Source organism: Eleutherodactylus coqui, chromosome 1, assembly GCF_035609145.1.
Source record: "Eleutherodactylus coqui strain aEleCoq1 chromosome 1, aEleCoq1.hap1, whole genome shotgun sequence".
In the NCBI taxonomy this organism is placed as follows: Eukaryota; Metazoa; Chordata; class Amphibia; order Anura; family Eleutherodactylidae; genus Eleutherodactylus; species Eleutherodactylus coqui.
This window is the reverse complement of record NC_089837.1, coordinates 262,302,447-262,323,877: the sequence shown is the minus strand read 5'-3', so window position 1 is coordinate 262,323,877 and position 21,431 is coordinate 262,302,447. Positions and strand designations below refer to the sequence as shown.

At 44.2% G+C, this 21,431-nt stretch overlaps 1 pseudogene; it reads right to left on the bottom strand.

Moving 5' to 3' along the window:
* LOC136581142 (general transcription factor II-I repeat domain-containing protein 2-like) overlaps positions 1 to 20,524 on the bottom strand; it is a 35,793-nt pseudogene extending 15,269 nt beyond the window's left edge.
* Between the last annotated feature and the right edge of the window lie 907 nt (positions 20,525 to 21,431).

Here is a 21,431-nt window from a genome sequence, read left to right as displayed (position 1 = left end):
GCTCGGGGACAGGTGCCGGCGCTTTCCATAGCAATGCTATGGGAAGCGTTGGACAGAGTGATTCGCCGGCGAATATACTGCCTTGGACAGGCGGCCTTATGGTCTTTAAATTGGTGTTAGATGGAGTCACAGGCCTCAGTGTTATCTCTACTCCAGATTTCCTACATACTCCTCTCCACCATGAAACCTCATCACCACACAATTAAAGAAAGGAAGAGTGAATTACCTGTGGCAGAGCCACAGACACAACATAGAGCATATGAAGGATTACTATACTAAAAGTGAACTTCAAACCTCAACGTCATAGAAGAATTTGGGAGTACAAATTTATAACCATCTTTAACACTCTCAAGACAGGCTTCAAAATTTCAAAAGATTTCATGGTAGAGTGGAGTATATGAGATGCATGTGATGCCTGTTTACACAGTCCAATCTTTATTTAATTTTTATGCCTGCAAAAACTGAACGATGAACAATAAGTGAATGTTGAGTCGCTGGCAGAATTTATACTGAATCTGAACGATAATCATTCTGTGTTGAAGGGCCTTTTCTTACAATGATAGACAAAGTAGCAGAATGTTTTTTAAAGCTGGTCATCTCATGTTGTTTGTCTCAAAACAGGTGAAATTGTAAGGATGGACACATCTGTACTAAAGATGAGCGAACACCAAAATGTTCGGGTTCACGTTATTCGAAACGAACTTCCCGCGATGTTCGGGTGTTCGTTTCGAATAACGAACCCCATTGAAGTTAATGGGCGACCGGAACATTTTTGTATTTCGCCGATGCTCGCTAAGGTTTTCATGTGTGAAAATCTTGGCAATTCAAGAAAATGATGGGAACGACACAGCAAGTTCTCCTCTGCCACAGCTGTAACAGCTGTGGCAGAGAAGAACGATGTTAGCCCATTGAATTCAATGGAGCCGTCAATACAGCCGACTCCACTGAATGCAATGGGCTGCCGGCGATCGCGGGATGAATTGTCGGAAAGGGGTTAAATATATAAGCCCTTTCCTGCAATTCATCCAGAAATGTGTAAAAATAAAAAATATATATATACTCACCTGGTGCCGACAGACGGAGTTCAGCGCGGCAGGCTGCAGTTCTCCTGAACTGCTCTGAACAGCTGTGAGTAGTATTCAGCAGCCGGGGATTTAAAATCCCCGCCTGCTGAATAAGATGCCTCTGAATGGTCACAGCCTGACCAATCAGAGGCCAGCCCTCACTCACACCCATTCATGAATTCAAGGTAACTTGCTCACCAATTAACACCAATGTCGACAGATACACACAGTTCACAATGTTTTTCTTTTCAATTATTCTTATTAACACCTGCTGATATTAATTTACCTCTACGTATTGTAAAGGTTTTTTTGCTGAAATCCAAACCATTTTCTATCTTGATCCATTTAGTTAGGGCTGACTCTCAGATACTTTATGGTTCTGTTTTGTACTGCTTCTTCTAGTTTGATCATTCGCATGTTGGTGTCGGCTTTGATAGTTGAAAACACAGCTGCATAGTTATGTTATCAACTAAACACAGCATTCGTAACACAGCTATGTGCCAGTCCCAAGCCTGAAAAAATGGGGAACGGTGGAGAAAGGCGTGGTTATGAACCCTTAACTTTCCATAATATAGGCACTTGCATTAACCAAAAATGAGTCTGTCATTTTCATGGCATAATTGGACAATAATAATTACCATCTGATAACCATACAATGCAAAATTTTTAATGGCGGTTTCCCATAATTGCAAGTGATCACATATCACTAAGATGTACCATCACTTACTAATCAGTGGGTTTCAGCTGGTTGAAACCACTTGATTTCCTGCATATCTATTATCCCTGTCAGCATTGTGCAGGAAACTATAATACAGTCCCATTTACCTGAATGAGACTGTGTTGCACTTCACCGCACAGAGGGTTACATGTAGTGATATAGAAATATGGGAATAAACTTTGTTAATGTTTAAATCAAATGCAAGAGATTAGGATTTTTTAAAAACAATAAATTTTCTTTTGTACTATTTATATTACACGCAATGTATAAAATGAATCATTGTATAGAATGCCTAGGCAATCTATAGAATGTACAGAAGGGAATGTCAAAGTATGAAATGATGAATATTTCACACATTTCTTAGGCAATTTATGCAATGGCAAAAGGCGGACCTGCAAAATAGAAAATACTGCTACCAGCAGTGAACTGGAGGCACCCCATTTTTTTCTTACAGCAAAAAATATGATTCTACCCTTCACACTGTCAGACCCACTATATTCTTCCAATGTCCCACAATCAATCCCCAGGGGTGTAACTATAGAGGATGCAAGTGATGCGGTTGCACACGGGCCCAGAAGCCTTAGGGGGCCCATAAAGCCTTTCCTCTCCATATAGGGAGCTCAATTCTATGAATAAAGCATTATATTTGGGCGCCCTGTTACAGATTTTGCATTGGGGCCTAAAAGCTTCAAGTTATGCCTCTGTCAATCCCTATCGCCTTTCAATGTCCCACAATCCAAGCCACATCCTTTACAGTCCCACATTCAGTCAGCACTGACAAAGCCAGGTCTTGTTGATATGCTGTCTTGCTTCTGAAAGATACTGCATTCATGCTGACAGACAGTGCAGACTCCAAAGACCACAGCAACTGCAGGCTGATTGCATGCAGGACTAGACAGGTCCTGCTCTTTGTCTATCAGCGTAATGCCAGCATCTGCATGGTGTCAGGGTCTGGGTGATCTTCAGCTTCTCTCACTCAGTGGCCTATGTGCTGCTGCCTGTTCTGCCAACATAGAACCTGTGTCTCTGATGGTACAGCAGTTGCTGATGTGGCTTGTTAGGAAAGGATTCAGGAACCACCCAGCTCCTCACCTTCCCTGACTGCCACTGCTTTGAAAATTTGACTTACTTTTTTTCAATAAAGGCCTTTTTGTGACTACTTTCATACTGTGCCTAAGTAGTACTAGCCATTCTGTATAATGCCTAGGTATTCTACACAATGCCTAGGGAAAGTATATAACATTTAAATAAAGCACACATTTTGTATTTTGCATAAAAACCTCACACAAAGATAATCATTTACAATGGATAGATGGGCTAAATACAGTATACATTGAATTGCGTTATGCGATTTATTAAAAAAATTAACAGTCCTTACTTTTTACTGTACAGAGCATAGTATTGATAATAGCTGATGCCATTATAAATGAGCACACTGGAGGGACTAGAATATAATCATAGATTTGTAGAGTTGGAAGGGACCTCCAGGGTCATCGGGTCCAGCCCCCTGCTCAGTGCAGGATTCACTAAATCATCGCAGACAGATATTTGTCCAGCCTTTGTTTGAACACTTCCATTGAAGGAGAATTCACCACCTCACGTGGTAACCTGTTCCACTCATTGATCACCCTCAAATCAGAAAGTTTTTTCTAATATCTAATCTGTGCCCCCTCCCTTTCAGTTTCATCCCATTGCTTCTAGTCTTTCCTTGTGCAAATGAGAATAGGGTTGATCCCTCTGCACTGTGACAGCCCTTCTGATATTTGTAGACCGCTATTAAGTCTCCTCTCAGTCTTCTTTTTTGAAAGCTAAACATTCCTAGATCCTCTAACCGTTCCTCATAGGACATGATTTGCAGACCGCTCACCATCTTGGTAACTCTTCTCTGAATAGATGTAGTTAGTGTGACAGTGATTGCTCTGTGATATGTTCAACATTTAGCACATCAGAAAAGTTGCTTAGTAGAGATGAGCGAACGTACTCGTCCGAGCTTGATGCTCGGGCGAATATTAGCGTGTTCGGGATGCTCGTTACTTGTAACGAGCACCACGCGGTGTTCAGGTTACTTTCAGTTTCCTCTCTGAGTCGTTAGCGCGCTTTTCTGGCCAATTGAAAGACAGGGAAGGCATTAAAACTTCCCCCTGTGACGTTCAAGCCCTATACCACCCCCCTGCTGTGAGTGGTTGGGGCGATCAGATGTCACCCGAGTATAAAAGTCGGCCCCTCCCGCGGCTCGCCACACATGCCTTGTGAGTTAGCTGAGGGACAGTGCTGTTCTATTGGAGTTGCTGTAGGGAGAGTGTTTGTAGTGAGTGTAGGCTTCAAGAACCCCAACGGTCCTTCTTAGGGCCACATTTAACTGTGTGGAGTACTGTGCAGGCTGCTGTTAGCTGTGTTGCTTTTTTTTTTTTTTCTCAAAATCGGCAGTGCAGAGCATTGCACCCTGCATTGATACTACAGGCACAGAATTGTGTAGGCAGGGCCACAACACAGTTATTAGTCATTGAATAGGCACAGTGGGCCTTTCCTTTTAAACAAAAGGGAAAAAAGTATATTTGCCCTGCCTCTGTCACTCCTAAGGGCTCTGTGTACGTGTGTGCTGCGTGGAGAACGTAAAAAAATCAGACGCAACCAGCTACGGTTGAGTGCAGCCTTGCGCCAATTTCTTTCCTGCCTGGGAAACCCCTGCTCTGCCACAGTTAATAACTCTGCAACAGTAAAGTTCTGTGACACTTTTGCAGGGCCGCAACACAGTTATTAAAATTATTATTCAGTGAATGGACGCAGTGGGCCTATCCTTTTAAACAAAAGGGAAAAAAGTATATTTGCCCTGCCTCTGACAGCCGTCAGGGCTCTGGGTACGTGTGTGCTGCGTGGAGAACGTAAAAAAATCAGACGCAACCAGCTACGGTTGAGTGCAGCCTTGCGCCAATTTCTTTCCTGCCTGGGAAACCCCTGCTCTGCCACAGTTAATAACTCTGCAACAGTAAAGTTCTGTGACACTTTTGCAGGGCCGCAACACAGTTATTAAAATTATTATTCAGTGAATAGACGCAGTGGGCCTATCCTTTTAAACAAAAGGGAAAAAAGTATATTTGCCCTGCCTCTGACAGCCGTCAGGGCTCTGGGTACGTGTGTGCTGCGTGGAGAACGTAAAAAAATCAGACGCAACCAGCTACGGTTGAGTGCAGCCTTGCGCCAATTTCTTTCCTGCCTGGGAAACCCCTGCTCTGCCACAGTTAATAACTCTGCAACAGTAAAGTTCTGTGACACTTTTGCAGGGCCGCAACACAGTTATTAAAATTATTATTCAGTGAATAGACGCAGTGGGCCTATCCTTTTAAACAAAAGGGAAAAAAGTATATTTGCCCTGCCTCTGACAGCCGTCAGGGCTCTGGGTACGTGTGTGCTGCGTGGAGAACGTAAAAAAATCAGACGCAACCAGCTACGGTTGAGTGCAGCCTTGCGCCAATTTCTTTCCTGCCTGGGAAATACCTGCTCTGCCACAGTTAATAACTCTGCAAGAGTAAAGTTCTGTGACACTTTTGCAGGGCCGCAACACAGTTATTAAACTTATTATTCATTCACTAGAGGCAGTGGGCCTTTCCTTTTTAAAAAAAGTTAAAAAATTATATTTGGCCTGCAGGCTTGCGCCAATTTATTTCCTGCCTGTGAAATCACATCACTGGTAATACAGCATGCTGAGGGGTAGGGGTAGGCCTAGAGGACGTGGACGCGGCCGAGGACGCGGAGGGCCAAGTCAGGGTGTGGGCACAGGCCGAGCTCCTGATCCAGGTGTGTCGCAGCCGACTGCTGCGCGATTAGGAGAGAGGCACGTTTCTGGCGTCCCCACATTCATCGCCCAATTAATGGGTCCACGCGGGAGACCTTTATTAGAAAATGAGCAGTGTGAGCAGGTCCTGTCCTGGATGGCAGAAAGTGCTTCGAGCAACCTATCGTCCAGCCACAGTTCTGCGCCGTCCACTGCTGCAAATCCGAATCCTCTGTCTGCTGCTCCTCCTTCCTCCCAGCCTCCTCACTCCACTACAATGACACATGCTCAGGAGCGGGAAGACTCCCAGGAACTGTTCTCGGGCCCCTGCTCAGATTGGGCAGCAGTGGTTCCTCTCCCACCAGAGGAGTTTATCGTCACCGATGCACAACCATTGGAAAGTTCCCGGGGTCCGGGGGATGAGGCTGGGGACTTCCGCCAACTGTCTCAAGAACTTTCTGTGGGTGAGGAGGACGATGACGATGAGACACAGTTGTCTTGCAGTAAGGTAGTAGTAAGGGCAGTAAGTCCGAGGGAAGAGCGCACAGAGGATTCGGAGGAAGAGCAGCAGGACGATGAGGTGACTGACCCCACCTGGTGTGCAACGCCTACGCAGGACAGGTCTTCAGAGAGGGAGGCACGGGCAGCAGCAGGGCAGGTTGCAAGAGTCAGTGCGGTGGCCAGGGGTAGAGGCAGGGCCAGACCGAATAATCCACCAACTGTTTCCCAAAGCGCCCCCTCGCGCCATGCCACCCTGCAGAGGCCGAGGTGCTCTAAGGTCTGGCAGTTTTTCACAGAGACGCCTGACGACCGACGAACAGTGGTGTGCAACCTTTGTCGCGCCAAGATCAGCCGGGGAGCCACCACCAACAGCCTCACCACCACCAGCATGCGCAGACATATGATGGCCAAGCACCCCACAAGGTGGGACGAAGGCCGTTCACCGCCTCCGGTTTGCACCGCTGCCTCTCCCCCTGTGCCCCAACCTGCCACTGAGATCCAACCCCCCTCTCAGGAGACAGGCACTACCGTCTCCTGGCCTGCACCCACACCCTCACCTCCGCTGTCCTCGGCCCCATCCACCAATGTCTCGCACCGCACAGTCCAGCCGTCGCTAGCGCAAGTGTTGGAGCGCAAGCGCAAGTACGCCGCCACGCACCCGCACGCTCAGTCGTTAACCGTCCACATAGCCAAATTTATCAGCCTTGAGATGCTGCCGTATAGGGTTGTGGAAACGGAGGCTTTTAAAGCTATGATGGCGGCGGCGGCCCCGCGCTACTCAGTTCCCAGTCGCCACTACTTTTCCCGATGTGCCGTCCCAGCCCTGCACGACCACGTCTCCCGCAACATTGTACGCGCCCTCACCAATGCGGTTAGTGGCAGGGTCCACTTAACTACGGACACGTGGACAAGCACAGGCGGGCAGGGCCACTACATCTCCCTGACGGCACATTGGGTGAATTTAGTGGAGGCTGGGACAGAGTCAGAGCCTGGGACCGCTCACGTCCTACCCACCCCCAGAATTGCGGGCCACAGCTCGGTGGTGGTATCTGCGGCGGTGTATGCTTCCTCCACTAAAGCACCCTCCTCCTCCTCCTCAACCTCTGTCTCGCAATCTAGATGTGTCAGCAGCAGCAGCACGTCGCCAGCAGTCGGTGTCGCGCGGCGTGGCAGCACAGCGGTGGGCAAGCGTCAGCAGGCCATGCTGAAACTGCTCAGCTTAGGAGAGAAGAGGCACACGGCCCACGAACTGCTGCAGGGTCTGACAGAGCAGACCGACCGCTGGCTTGCGCCGCTGAGCCTCCAACCGGGCATGGTCATGTGTGACAACGGCCGTAACCTGGTGGCGGCTCTGCAGCTCGGCAGCCTCACGCACGTGCCATGCCTGGCCCACATCTTTAATTTGGTGGCTCAGCGCTTTCTGAAAAGCTACCCACGCTTGTCAGACCTGCTCGTAAAGGTGCGCCGGCTCTGCGCACATTTCCGCAAGTCCCACACGGACGCTGCCACCCTGCGCACCCTGCGCACCCTGCAACATCGCTTTAATCTGCCAGTGCACTGACTGCTGTGCGACGTGCCCACACGGTGGAACTCTACGCTCCACATGTTGGCCAGGCTCTATGAGCAGCGTAGAGCTATCGTGGAATACCAACTCCAACATGGGCGGCGCAGTGGGAGTCAGCCTCCTCAATTATTTTCAGAAGAGTGGGCCTGGTTGGCAGACATCTGCCAGGTCCTTGGAAACTTTGAGCAGTCTACCCAGGTGGTGAGCGGCGATGCTGCAATCATTAGCATCACCATTCCTCTGCTATGCATCTTGAGAAGTTCCCTGCAAACCATAAAGGCAGATGCTTTGCGCTCGGAAACGGAGGCGGGGGAAGACAGTATGTCGCTGGATAGTCAGAGCACCCTCCTGTCTATATCTCAGCGCATTCAGGAGGAGGAGGAGGAGGAGCATGAGGAGGATGAGGAGGGGGGGAAGAGACAGCTTGGCCCACTGCTGACGGTGCCCCTGCTGCTTGCCTGTCATCCTTTCAGCGTGTATGGCCTGAGGAGGAGGAGGAGGAGGAGGAGGAGGAGGAGGATCCTGAAAGTGATCTTCCTAGTGAAGACAGCCATGTGTTGCGTACAGGTACCCTGGCACACATGGCTGACTTCATGTTAGGATGCCTTTCTCGTGACCCTCGCGTTGCACGCATTCTGGCCACTACAGATTACTGGGTGTACACACTGCTCGACCCACGCTATAAGGAGAACCTTCCCAGTCTCATTCCCGAAGAGGAAAGGGGTTCGAGAGTGTTGCTATACCACAGGACCCTGGCGGACAAGCTGATGGTAAAATTCCCATCCGACAGCGCTAGTGGCAGAAGGCGCAGTTCCGAGGGCCAGGTAGCAGGGGAGGTGCGGAGATCGAGCAGCATGTACAGCCCATGCAGTGCAACAGTCTTTAAGGGCCTGGACAGCTTTATGGCTCCCCAGCAAGACTGTGTCACCGCTCCCCAGTCACGGCTGAGTCGGCGGGAGCACTGTAAAAGGATGGTGAGGGAGTACGTAGCGGATCGCACGACCGTCCTCCGTGACGCCTCTGCCACCTACAACTACTGGGTGTCGAAGCTGGACACGTGGCCTGAACTAGCGCTGTATGCCCTGGAGGTGCTTGCTTGTCCTGCGGCTAGCGTCTTGTCGGAGAGGGTGTTTAGTGCGGCTGGGGGAATCATCACAGATAAGCGTACCCGCCTGTCAACCGACAGTGCCGACAGGCTAACACTCATCAAGATGAACAAAGCCTGGATTTCCCCAGACTTCTCTTCTCCACCAGCGGTCAGCAGCGATACGTAAGCAATACGTAGGCTGCACCCGCGGATGGAAGCTACGTTCTCTCTCACCATCCAAAACGGGGACATTTCTGCTTCATCAATCTGTGTCTAATATTCCTCCTCCTCCTCCTGCTCCTCCTCCTGAAACCTCACGTAATCACGCCGAACGGGCAATTTTTCTTAGGGCCACAAGGCTCACTCATCTAATTTTTCTAAACAATTTTTATATGTTTCAATGCTATTAAAAGCGTTGAAACTTTAACTTGAACCAATTTTTCGTTAAACTGGGCTGCCTCCAGGCCTAGTTACCACTTAAGCCACATTAACCAAAGCGATTAATGGGTTTCACCTGCCCTCTTGGTTGGCCAGGGCCAATTTTTCTGATGTACATTAGTAGTTGATACAGCAATTTTTGTGGGCCCTCGCCTACAGTGTAATCAAATTAATTTTTAGCCCACCTGCATTACAGCTGACGTTACATCCGCTGTGTTGGGCAATGTAATGGGATATTTTTATGTACCGCCGGTGGGTTCCAGGGAGCCACCCATGCTGTGGGTCCACAGGGAATTATAAATGCATCTGTTTCCACTTGTAAAGAACCCCAGTCTGACTGGGGCATGCAGTGTGGGCCGAAGCCCACCTGCATTAAGCACGACATTACTACCTCAGCTGTGATGGGCACTGCAATGGGATATTTCTATGTACCGCCGCTGGCTTCCTGGCACCCACCCATGCTGTGGGTCCACAGGGAATTATAAATGCATCTGTTTCCACTTGTAAAGAACCCCAGTCTGACTGGGGCATGCAGTGTGTGCCGAAGCCCACCTGCATTAAGCACGACATTACTACCTCAGCTGTGATGGGCACTGCAATGGGATATTTCTATGTACCGCCGGAGGGTTCCAGGGAGCCACCCATGCTGTCGGTCGACAGGGACTTCACAATAGGGAGTTGTACCTGCCTGTGTCTATGAATTAAAAAGCCCGGTCTGACTGGGGCATGCAGAGACACCTTGACAGAATGAATAGTGGGTGGCACATAGGTTCCCCATTGCTATGCCCACGTGTGCAGCTCCTGATGGCGGTGGCACAGGATTCTATTTCTCATTGCTTCTGTACAGCATTGTGGGCTATCACCCTGCCCCTTTTAAAGAGGGTCGCTGCCTAGCCGTGCCAACCTCTGCAGTGTGTGCCTGCGGTTCCTCCTCATGGCAGACGCACTTCTAAATAGACATGAGGGTGGTGTGAAATTAGGGCAGCTAAAGGCTGCGCAGGGACACTTTGGTGTGCGCTGTGGGGGGGAGGGGGGGCGGTTGGGCAGCATGTAAGCCAGGAGAAGTGGCAGTGGAGTGTCATGCAGGCAGTGATTGTGCTTTGTTGGAGGTAGTGTGGTGCTTAGCTAAGGTATGCCATGCTAATGAGGGCTTTTCAGAAGTAAAAGTTTTTGGGAGGGGGGGGGGGCCCACTCTTGCCGCTATTGTGGCTTAATAGTGGGACCTGTGAACTTGAGATGCAGCCCAACATGTAGCCCCTCGCCTGCCCTATCCGTTGCTGTGTCGTTCCCATCACTTTCTTGAATTGCCCAGATTTTCACACAAGGAAACCTTAGCGAGCATCGGCGAAATACAAAAATGCTCGGGTCGCCCATTGACTTCAATGGGGTTCGTTACTCGAAACGAACCCTCGAGCATCGTGAAAAGTTCGTCCCGAGTAACGAGCACCCGAGCATTTTGGTGCTCGCTCATCTCTATTGCTTAGCTATATATGTATGTAGGTTAATATCTATGGTTATCTGTTAAAATAGTTGCTAAACTGTATCCATGGTATGATCAAATTGTGATAGCAGAAAAGATCCTACATTTATTTTTGGATAGAGGCTGCTTCATCTATGTAGACTTCTTTTTACATAGTCAAGGTAATGCAGATCATGAATTACTGTAACATTCCATAACCTATTTGTATGGTTTTGTTCATGCTCATAGTTTGTATATAGAACACATTTTGTTATCAATATCCAAATGTGACCAATTATAACTTGACTTTGATAACTTTCTGTGGCAGGTTATCTTATCTGAAATATATTATGCAATCTTTAAAAATTGATGGCCTGTCCTTAGGATAGGCCATCAATATCTGATCGGTGGAGGTCTGTTGCTTGGGATCCCCAAAGAACAACTGAATGAAAGCACAGCAATGCTGGTGTGTGTGCCGCAGCCTGTTCATACTCAGAACACCATATTATTTATAGCAGCCATTCTGAGTACTACAGACTTGTCTGATTAAAGTAAACAGGACAACTCTGTATTACTCAGAATGGCCACTATAAATAGGCCATTAATTACTGTATAGCACTTTAAGCCATTGTAAAGTTATTGTTGACTTTAGACAACAGAAGTAATTGAAAATCAATTGAAATAGCAAACTGTAGCACAGAAAGTTATCTTAAAGGGGTTGTCCCGCAAAAGCAAGTGAAGTTAAACACTTCTGTATGGCCATATAAATGCACTTTGTATTATACATCGTGCATTAAATATTGGCCATACAGAAGTTATATACTTACCCCCCCCCCCCCCCCCCCGGTGTTGGCGCCCCCGTCTCCATGGCGCCGACCGAAGCCTTCTTCTGCCTCGATTAGACGCGCTTGCGCAGTCTGCCTCTTCTGTCCCGTTGAATGGGGCCGCTCCGGCGTGCTCGCGCCGCACAGGTCTTCTGCGGAACTGATTTAGAGAAAAAGGTTATCCTATGAGTATAATTGAAGCAGCTTATGATAAAGCATTGAATCTAGGTGAACAACTAAGTCAGAAACACAGAGAGAAAAAAAAAGATGACGAGATTAAGATTGTAAGATTTATTACGAAATACCACACACACAACATGGTGAAATACGGAGAAGCCTAGGTAAACATTGGAATATCCATAAAGAAGATCCATTCTTATAGAATGTTCTACCAGAAAAACCATGCATCACCTTCCATAAAAATAAAACTATAAAAGTCCTAGTAGCCCCTTCATGCCCTCACAAACGAGAAATAAAAACAACATTGAGACTACTAAGAATGCATTATTTAATATGGGTACCCTTAAGGGGACTTTTAAATGTGGTCTCTCCAGGTGTAAATGCTGCTATATAATCACGTATGGTAGAAAAGAGGTCCCTGTTGCCCGGGTAGAATGCCATATACAATGGCATCCTTTTTAAATTGTGGGACATCCTCTGTGATTTATTTACTTGAATGCTCATATGGGCTGAGATATATAGGCCACACAATTAATACTCTGCGTACACACCTTAACAAACATCGCAACAACATAACAAGTTGGCTTAGAAACCACAGCGTTTCTAGGCATTCTGGTCTCAAAGTATCGCCAATGGAGAAAATTAAACCAGGCCTGTTCTCTCTATTGAGAAATAGAGAGATGTACTGGATTTTTAAGCTCAAAACCCTGGTTCCCAATGGGCTAAATGAGGTCCTAGAAAAAAATATGATGGATATGTTTCTCCAAATGGAAGAGTTATTAATGATACATCCATCTCTAATATGCGGACGATTTTTATGTTTTCTATATTTTACATTTTTATCTAGCACTCATTCACTATATTATATTCTTATTATATTTATATATTTGATTGATTATATGAGAACTAATCGATTCATATCTTCAAAATTGATCTAATGTGAAATCTATAAGCCGTCTATTTCCAGTAGAGTATACTAAACCCTTGATATATATATATATATACACACATATATATATATATATATATATATATATATAATGCATGAATCTTTGAATGCCATTTGCATATTTTACCCATTTTTTATCAATTTATTATCCCCTTAGTAATATATATATATATATATATATATATATATATATTATATATACATACATACACTACCGTTCAAAAGTTTGGGGTCACATTGAAATGTCCTTATTTTTGAAGGAAAAGCACTGTACTTTTCAATGAAGATAACTTTAAACTAGTCCTAACTTTAAACAAATGCACTCTATACATTGCTAATGTGGTAAATGACTATTCTAGCTGCAAATGCCTGTTTTTTTGTGCAAAATCTACAAAGGTGAATAGAGGCCCATTTCCAGCAACTATCACTCCAGTGTTCTAATGGTACAATGTGTTTGCTCATTGGCTCAGAAGGCTAATTGATGATTAGAAAACCCTTGTGCAATCATGTTCACACATCTGAAAACAGTCTAGCTCGTTACAGAAGCTACAAAACTGACCTTCCTGTGAGCAGATTGAGTTTCTGGAGCATCACATTTGTGGGGTCAATTAAACGCTCAAAATGGCCAGAAAAAGAGAACTGTCATCTGAAACTCGACAGTCTATTCTTGTTCTTAGAAATGAAGGCTATTCCATGCGAGAAATTGCTAAGAAATTGAAGATTTCCTACAACGGTGTGTACTACTCCCTTCAGAGGACAGCACAAACAGGCTCTAACCAGAGTAGAAAAAGAAGTGGGAGGCCGCGTTGCACAACTAAGCAAGAAGATAAGCACATTAGAGTCTCTAGTTTGAGAAACAGACGCCTCACAGGTACCCAACTGGCATCTTCATTAAATAGTACCCGCAAAACACCAGTGTCAACATCTACAGTGAAGAGGCGGCTGCGGGATTTTGGGCTTCAGGGCAGAGTGGCAAAGAAAAAACCATATCTGAGACTGGCCAATAAAAGAAAAAGATTAAGATGGGCAAAAGAACACAGACATTGGACAGAGGAAGACTGGAAAAAAGTGTTGTGGACGGATGAATCCAAGTTTGAGGTGTTTGGATCACAAAGAAGAACGTTTGTGAGACGCAGAACAAATGAAAAGATGCTGGAAGAATGCCTGACGCCATCTGTTAAGCATGGTGGAGGTAATGTGACGGTCTGGGGTTGCTTTGGTGCTGGTAAGGTGGGAGATTTGTACAGGGTAAAAGGGATTCTGAATAAGGAAGGCTATCACTCCATTTTGCAACGCCATGCCATACCCAGTGGACAGCGCTTGATTGGAACCAATTTCATCCTACAACAGGACAATGACCCTAAACACACCTCCAAATTGTGCAAGAACTATTTACAGCAGAAGCAGGCAGCTGGTATTCTATCGGTAATGGAGTGGCCAGTGCAGTCACCAGATCTGAACCCCATTGAGCTGTTGTGGCAGCAGCTTGACCGTATGGTACGCCAGAAGTGCCCATCCAACCAATCCAACTTGTGGGAGATGCTTCTAGAAGCGTGGGGTGCAATTTCACAAGCTTACCTCAACAAATTAACAGCTAGAATGTCAAAGGTGTGCAATGCTGTAATTGCTGCAAAAGGAGGATTCTTTGACGAAAGCAAAGTTTGATGTAAAAACAATGTTATTTCAAATACAAATCATTATTTCTAACCTTGTCAGTGTCTTGACTCTATTTTCTATTCATTTCACAACGCATGGTGGTGAATAAGTGTGACTTTTCATGGAAAACACAAAATTGTTTCGGTGACCCCAAACTTTTGAACGGTAGTGTATATATATATATATATATATATATATATATATATATATATATATATATATATATATATATATATATATTAGAGGTGCACTATAGAGAATGGCTTGTAGAGGGCAACAGACAGGCATTCTGGTGCCAGAAAAAAGGAAAAACACCCACAGGAATGGTATGGAATGGAAGATATGTGTCACAGAGGTTGTTAGCTTCTGTGATATAGATCGGTCAGATATTACTCCAGGCCTGATCTTCCACCCGAACCAGCAAGCTATGTAAAGAGACAGGTGGAAGTGAGGAGGAGATGTGTGTGTCTGGGAGAACCAGACTTCTGTGTGACCAGACTTCTGGTTAACCTGACTTCTGTTGTAAGCAGAGAGAGACGCTGTGACTAAGCAGAGAGCTACGTTGTCCCGGCAGGACACTTGAGGAACTTTGGCCCTAGGATTGGGGTCTGGAGATGCTACAACATAAAGACAAGCTGTGCTTCAGGACTACCACAGGTCTGTGAAAGTAAATGGACGTATTGCTCTTTAGCTGAGTTGTGGACTTAATTGCTACTCCTGTGGACTGTTGGAGGATTAAATTGATGGACTTTGCAAACGTCATCATTTTTCTGGAGACCCAGTCATTTCTGTTATGTTAAGCTTATGTTGAATAAACTGAACAAGAAGTAAAAGTTAAAATCAGCTGGTTATTTTGATATGTTTAAACTATATTCTAGTGAAGGATTTACATCCTATAATGTTTATAGCATTAGAGCTGATTATGTATTATTATTTTTGCCTTAATAAGATTATAATGAGCTGCCCCATGTGGTGTTAAAAGCTTCTTGCCACGTTTGTCCTATATACCAGTCCGTAACCTATTAGTGCAAACTAGGCAACAAATGTAATGCAGCATGCGTTCCACGCAAGTGACGCAACGACGTTAGTGATAGCCGCTCCCACGGCGGCTTCTTCCACACCATCTAATGCGTTTATACACATGATGCGCATGACGGTCACATCAGCCTAAGATGTATCTGTAAGGCATTATTCCTTATTTTAAAACTATATAAATATGCTTTCTGTATGTTTTATGGTTTTTACACTGGTTTTTACACTGCCATGTAGCACCGAAACGTGTTGCCTCATCTTTAATAAAGAATAACTTTACGTTGGATCACGATTGATTGCGTGGATTTATACTTCACTGCCGGACTGGACACTTCAAGGAGGGGGCTTGTGCCATACATATCCCCCTCCTCCAAAGTAAGTGTCATTTCTAAATTAGTCTATTAACACTGCATTGCATATTATTGCATATTATTAATGAGCTATTCGGGTGTGCAGGACTTTTTTTTCACTTATAGTTGTTTGTTTTTTTTTGTCACTTTCTATCTGGGGCAGCTCCTATTCTTAAGAACCCCTTGGTGTTTCTGCAGCTCTCCTTTTGTTATCAAGAGGATTGGAGTGAAATTTCTGATGTCCTGGCGGGAGTAATCGCTGCCTCCCATTGCTACTCCTGTACTCCATCCTGGGAGTAAGCATTGATTGAACCCCTGTGACACCAGACTCCTGAGGCGCTGTCTATATTTTGTACTGTTTGTAATCTAATTTTCTGACTTCTAAGTGTTGTAAAACTTGAAATTTAGCACTACCACAATTTAATTATTCAATTCTAAGTGCAAAAGCAAGTGATCCCCTATGTAATGTAACTAATAACGAACATCTGTACGGCAGAAACATGAAATTTGGCATGACCATTCTTTAGGTCACAAACAGGAAAACTAAAGTGGTCGCAACTTGATTATTCAATTCTAACTGTAAAAGTAAGTGACCTCCCCATGTATGGTTCCTAATCTAATTCTCTAACTTCCTGATGTGTTACAAACTTCAAATTTGTCACAGCTATTGTTCAGTTCGTAAGTAGTACAAGGATTGTTCAATTTTAAGTGCAAAAGTAAGAGAACCCCTATGTTATGTACCTAATCTAATTGTCTAACTTCCTGGTTTTGTACAGACTTGAAATTCTGCACGTCCATTGTATAGGTCCTAAATAGGAAAGGTAAAGGAGTCGCAACTTGATTATTCAATTCTAAGTTCAAAAGTATGCTACCCTCTATGTAGTGTAACTAATACAATACATCTGTTCCGCACAAACGTGAAATTTGGCACAACCATTGTTTATGTTGTAAATAAGAAAAGTAAAGGGGTCGCAACTTCATTATTCAACTCTAAGTGCAAAAGTAAGTGACCCCCTATGTAATGCACCTAATCTAATTTTCTAACTTCCTGGTGTAGGACAATCTTGAAATTTAGCACAACCATTCTTTCGGTTGTAAATAGGAAAAGTAAAGGGGTCACAAATTGATTATTCAATTCTAAGTTTAAAAGTAAGTGACCCCCTATATAATGTAACTAATACAATACATCTGTACCGCACAAATGTGAAATTTGGCACGGCCATTGCTTATCTTCTCAATAGGAAAGGTAAAGGGGTCGCAATTTAATAATTCAATACTAAGTGCAAAAGCAAGTGACCCCCTATGTAATATAACTAATAACAAACATCTGTACTGTAGAATCGTGAAATTTGGCATGACCATTTTTTAGGTCACAAATAGAAAAAGTAAAATGGTCGCAACTTGATTATTCAATTCTAATTGTAAAAGTAAGTGACCTCCCCATGTATTTTTCCTAATCTAATTCTCTAACTTCCCGGTGTCGTACAAACTTGAAATTTTGCATGCCATTGTTTATTTGTAGGTAGTAGAATTAAAGGGGTCGCAACTGCATTTTTCAATTTTAAGTCCAAAAGTAAGAGACCTCCTATGTTACGTACTTAATCTAATTCTCTAACTTCTTGGTATCGTACAAGCTCTGCACATCCATTGTTCAGGTCCTAAATAGGAAAAGTAAAGGGGTGGCAACTTGATTATTCAATTAAAAGTTCCAAAGTAAGTGACCCCTTATGTAATGTAACTAATACAATACATCTGTACTGCACAAACGTGAAATTTGGCACAACCATGGTTAATGTCCTAAATAGTAAAAGTAAAGGGCTTGCAACTTGATTATTTAATTCTAAGTTCAAAACTCAATGACCCCCTATGTAATGTAACTGATTCAATACATCTCTGCTGCACAAATGTGTAATTTGGCACGATCATTGTCTATGTCCTAAACAGGAATAGTAAAGGGGTCACAATTTGATTATTCAATTCAAAGTGCAAAAGTAAGTGACCCCTTATGTAATTTACCTAATCTAATTTTCTGCAACAAAATCCACATCTGCACTGCTTCCTGCTTACAATTCCATCCCATGTGAAAGGTCCCTTATGCAGCTTCTAGCAGCTTTGCTGCATGAAGTAGATATTCGTAGATTGCGCGGCATCTCAGGATGGTACTGCATGCTCAGTCTTAATGCAGTAAAAGGGACTCATTCACTTACCTGCAGTGTCAGCCCAGGCCACTGTAATGTACAGAGCTGTCTGCTTCCTACAGAAAAACAGCGTGAAATAGGACAACCTTTTAAATATACTGTACCTAACCTTTAATATAATGACCTGAAATGTAGTATAACAAATATGCAAAAACTGATAATATGTAGCTCTATTATGATCAGCATGTTGGAAATTAAAACAGTGAAGATCAGGTGTGTCAAACTCAAATACACAGTGGCAAAACTGATAATATGTAACTCTATTATGATCAGCATGTTGGAAACTAAAGCAGTGAAGATCAGGTGTGTCAAACTCAAATACACAGTGGGACGAAATTAAAAACTTGGTCAAAGTCGTCGACAAACCTTGATATTTATTGAAAAAATGTGTACAATTGAGGAAGTTTTTCCTTCTCATTAGATAGAATAATGAACCTTTTTTCATATGGAAACAAAGTTTTCCTTAAACATTGAATCTGTAACAGGCTAACAATAATTATTTCCTTTAATGAAAATTCAACCATTCAAGTCCATGCCTTGAACTAGTAAGGAAAAGTGCATAAAGACAACAGTCATTGAAGTATAGTATGCTACACTCTGATCTACTCTGATGCACACTGGTCAAAGCCAGATACCTGGAATCTCCTCTTTGATGCTAGTTCATCAATGTTTGGGGTCAGGCTCTGACCTGAGAAAATACTCAGGATTGAGTGAAGGTGTTTATCAGTGAGATGACTCCAGTATGAAGTTTTGCTTATCTTCATCAAGGAGAATAGTTATGATATACAGATATATGCTGTCAAACATAGAGAGCATTTGAACAACTTGGGTACAGGCTGAGGCATTGTGTCAGGGATGTAATGTGGAAACTCTGCAGTGCCCACAGCAGCTCTGCTTTGTCTTTTCCTTTGCTTTCCAGAAACTGACAAATTTCTTCACGCAGCTCAAAACATCTGTTCCGTACTTTTCCTCTGCTTAACCATCTCCCCTTTGTGTGATATGGCACGTCCGCATATTCCGAACAACACTCCTTCAGAAAAGACTTGAACTGGCGGTGATTTAAACCTTGTTTAGCTCTTATAAACTTTACTACTCGTGTAATGGTGCACATGACATGTTCCATCTTCAGGGCTTTGCTACACAATGGTTGATGTATGATGCAGTGATAAACAGTTAGCTGACCTGCACAGCTCTCTTGACGCATCTTCTCCCGAATCCTGGCCACCAATCCACTCCTTTGACTGCACATTGCGGGTGCACCATCTGTCATTAGTCCCACAGGTTTATCCCAAAGTAGCTTCATTTGAGTTACACATTTGAAAACCTCTTTTTCCGTTGTGGTTTTGCCATGCATTAATTTTAATCCCCCAAAGTTCCTCCGTAATGCATAGATTAGGCTCCACTCCACAGATGAAGACTGACAGCTGGGCAGTATGAGATATGTCGCTGCTCTCATCCACAGCAAGGGAGAATGCAATTAAATCTTCTCCCTTTTACATAGGCTGTCCATGTAGATTTGTGGCAAGATCTCATGCACGATCAGCTACTGTGTTTCTACTAAGGCTTACATTTAATAATGCTTGCCTTTTATCCGGGCACACAACGTTGCAAACTTAAATCGTGCACTTTTTGATAAACTCTCCCTCGTTAAAGGGTTGGGATAATTTTATTATCTCTGCTGCCACAATAAAACTGGCCTTTACAGCAGTCTTACTTTGTAATATGGCTTTTGTGATCATAGTCAAAACTTATTTTTATCTCCTCTACTTTCTGATGCTTTTGCACTATGTTCAGGTCCTTGTACTTGTAAAGAGTAAAGAATTGCGTCAGCAGCACCAATATAAATGCCAGTTCGGGTCGGGCTAAAGATGCAACAGCCAAAGTCACAGGAGACTGAGACTTCACACTCCTGAGAATGTCCACAAGTATGAAGAAAGACTTCAGCAGCATACAGGGGTGCAAATCCAAGTAATAATTTATTCTCCCATCACATAGAAAATAGTGACGTTTACGCCTGTTGGCTTTTCTTAAACTTAGTTATAACAATTAGTGATCTACCTCATTACGTGCCCTTGCGTTCTCGGGTACGTTGGTGAAAGAACTAAGGAGGTCGGGTCACGAATGGTGAAGCACCATAGCTTGATCAGAACAAGGAATCTGAAATTGCCAGTATCCTGACATTTTGTGGATTGTGGGCACTCTATCAGCCAGTTCAAATACAGAGTGATTGACCATGTCCCTCCATTGCCTAGAGGGGGAGTCCGATGTTTACAGTTAAAGAGGCGTGAGCTCAGATGGATCTATGAGCTAGACACAATGTCCCCCAGGGGATTGAACCTGGAATAAGCATATGTCTAAGATCTCTTGGCTTCTGGTCAGAATAATTGGATTGTGTATTGTCTGTACACATATGCATTTTATTTATGTGTTCAGTTTATATATTTACTCCTTCTTGTGTATTTGTTTGTTTTTAGATATATGCAACCGGGGTCTCCAGTGTGTCTCCCTCCTTCCCTCCTTTGGACTACCTTTACATAAATTTTGGGGCCTGTCTTGTCCTTGTACTTGTCATGGTGTTTCGTTTCATAGTGTCTTCTTATATTGTATTTTTTGGTTACAGCTATCTTGGCTTCGCACACAAGACAAACAGGTCTGTCCTTTATATTTGTGAACAGATATCCTGCTTCCCACTTTTCTAGAAAACCTCTGTTTTCCACCTTTCATTTGGCCATGTTTGGGAGGGTTGGACTTATGTGAGTGGTAGCATGAATGAATGAAGCACTAATGAATGTCATCAGAGGAGGCGGCACTTGTGGGTGTTGATTATCGTGTCAACGCACCAGCAAAGCATTATGGAATTTGTAGTATTAGGCCTCCCTCCCCAAGTACAGTATTATCTTTAATAGGCCAAATATAACTACACAGAGTTTAAGGCCTCATGTGCACAGGGAAATTCGGGCCTGCACGGAATCTCCATGCAGAATCCCACAGCGGGTCCCTCCTTTCCCACAGACATGAGGCCAGAAAAATCAATTATATTTACCTCTCTGGATGCTGCAGGTCTCCCCTCCGTTGCGGCCGGATCCTCTTTCTTTGGCCCAGCGGATGTGCTCGGCACGCCGGCAGCGTGCCGCGCGCATGCGCCATGCACACCTGTTTTTCAAACCCCTGCTTTCCCGCGGACCGGACGGCTTCCAAAGGCTTCACTGGAAACTACGGGAGCCGTCCATGTGGGAAAACCGCATGAAATGGAGCATGCTGGAGCATTCCACGTGCCAGGGAAAATTGACATCGCAGGTATTTAATTACCTGAAGATGTCCAATGATTCCATATGGGCTTTGATCACACGTGCGGGACATCCTGCACGGTTTTAGTAATTCCATTTTGCCCGTGGACATTGGAAGTAAAACACCGGTGGTGAAGATATTAAATGTGTTAACAGTTCATTTCATGAAAATTCTTACATGCTGAGAAATGTTAAAGGTGACACAACCAATAATGTGTAGTTCTAAACATCCAGTGCCCTGTAGAGTGACCTGTGTGTACCAACAGACTGTTGTAGATGTAGTAATAAAATACTACACCAATCTTACCCTCTTCAACATAGCTTTATGCCAATATTGCAGTGCTAAGGCGAA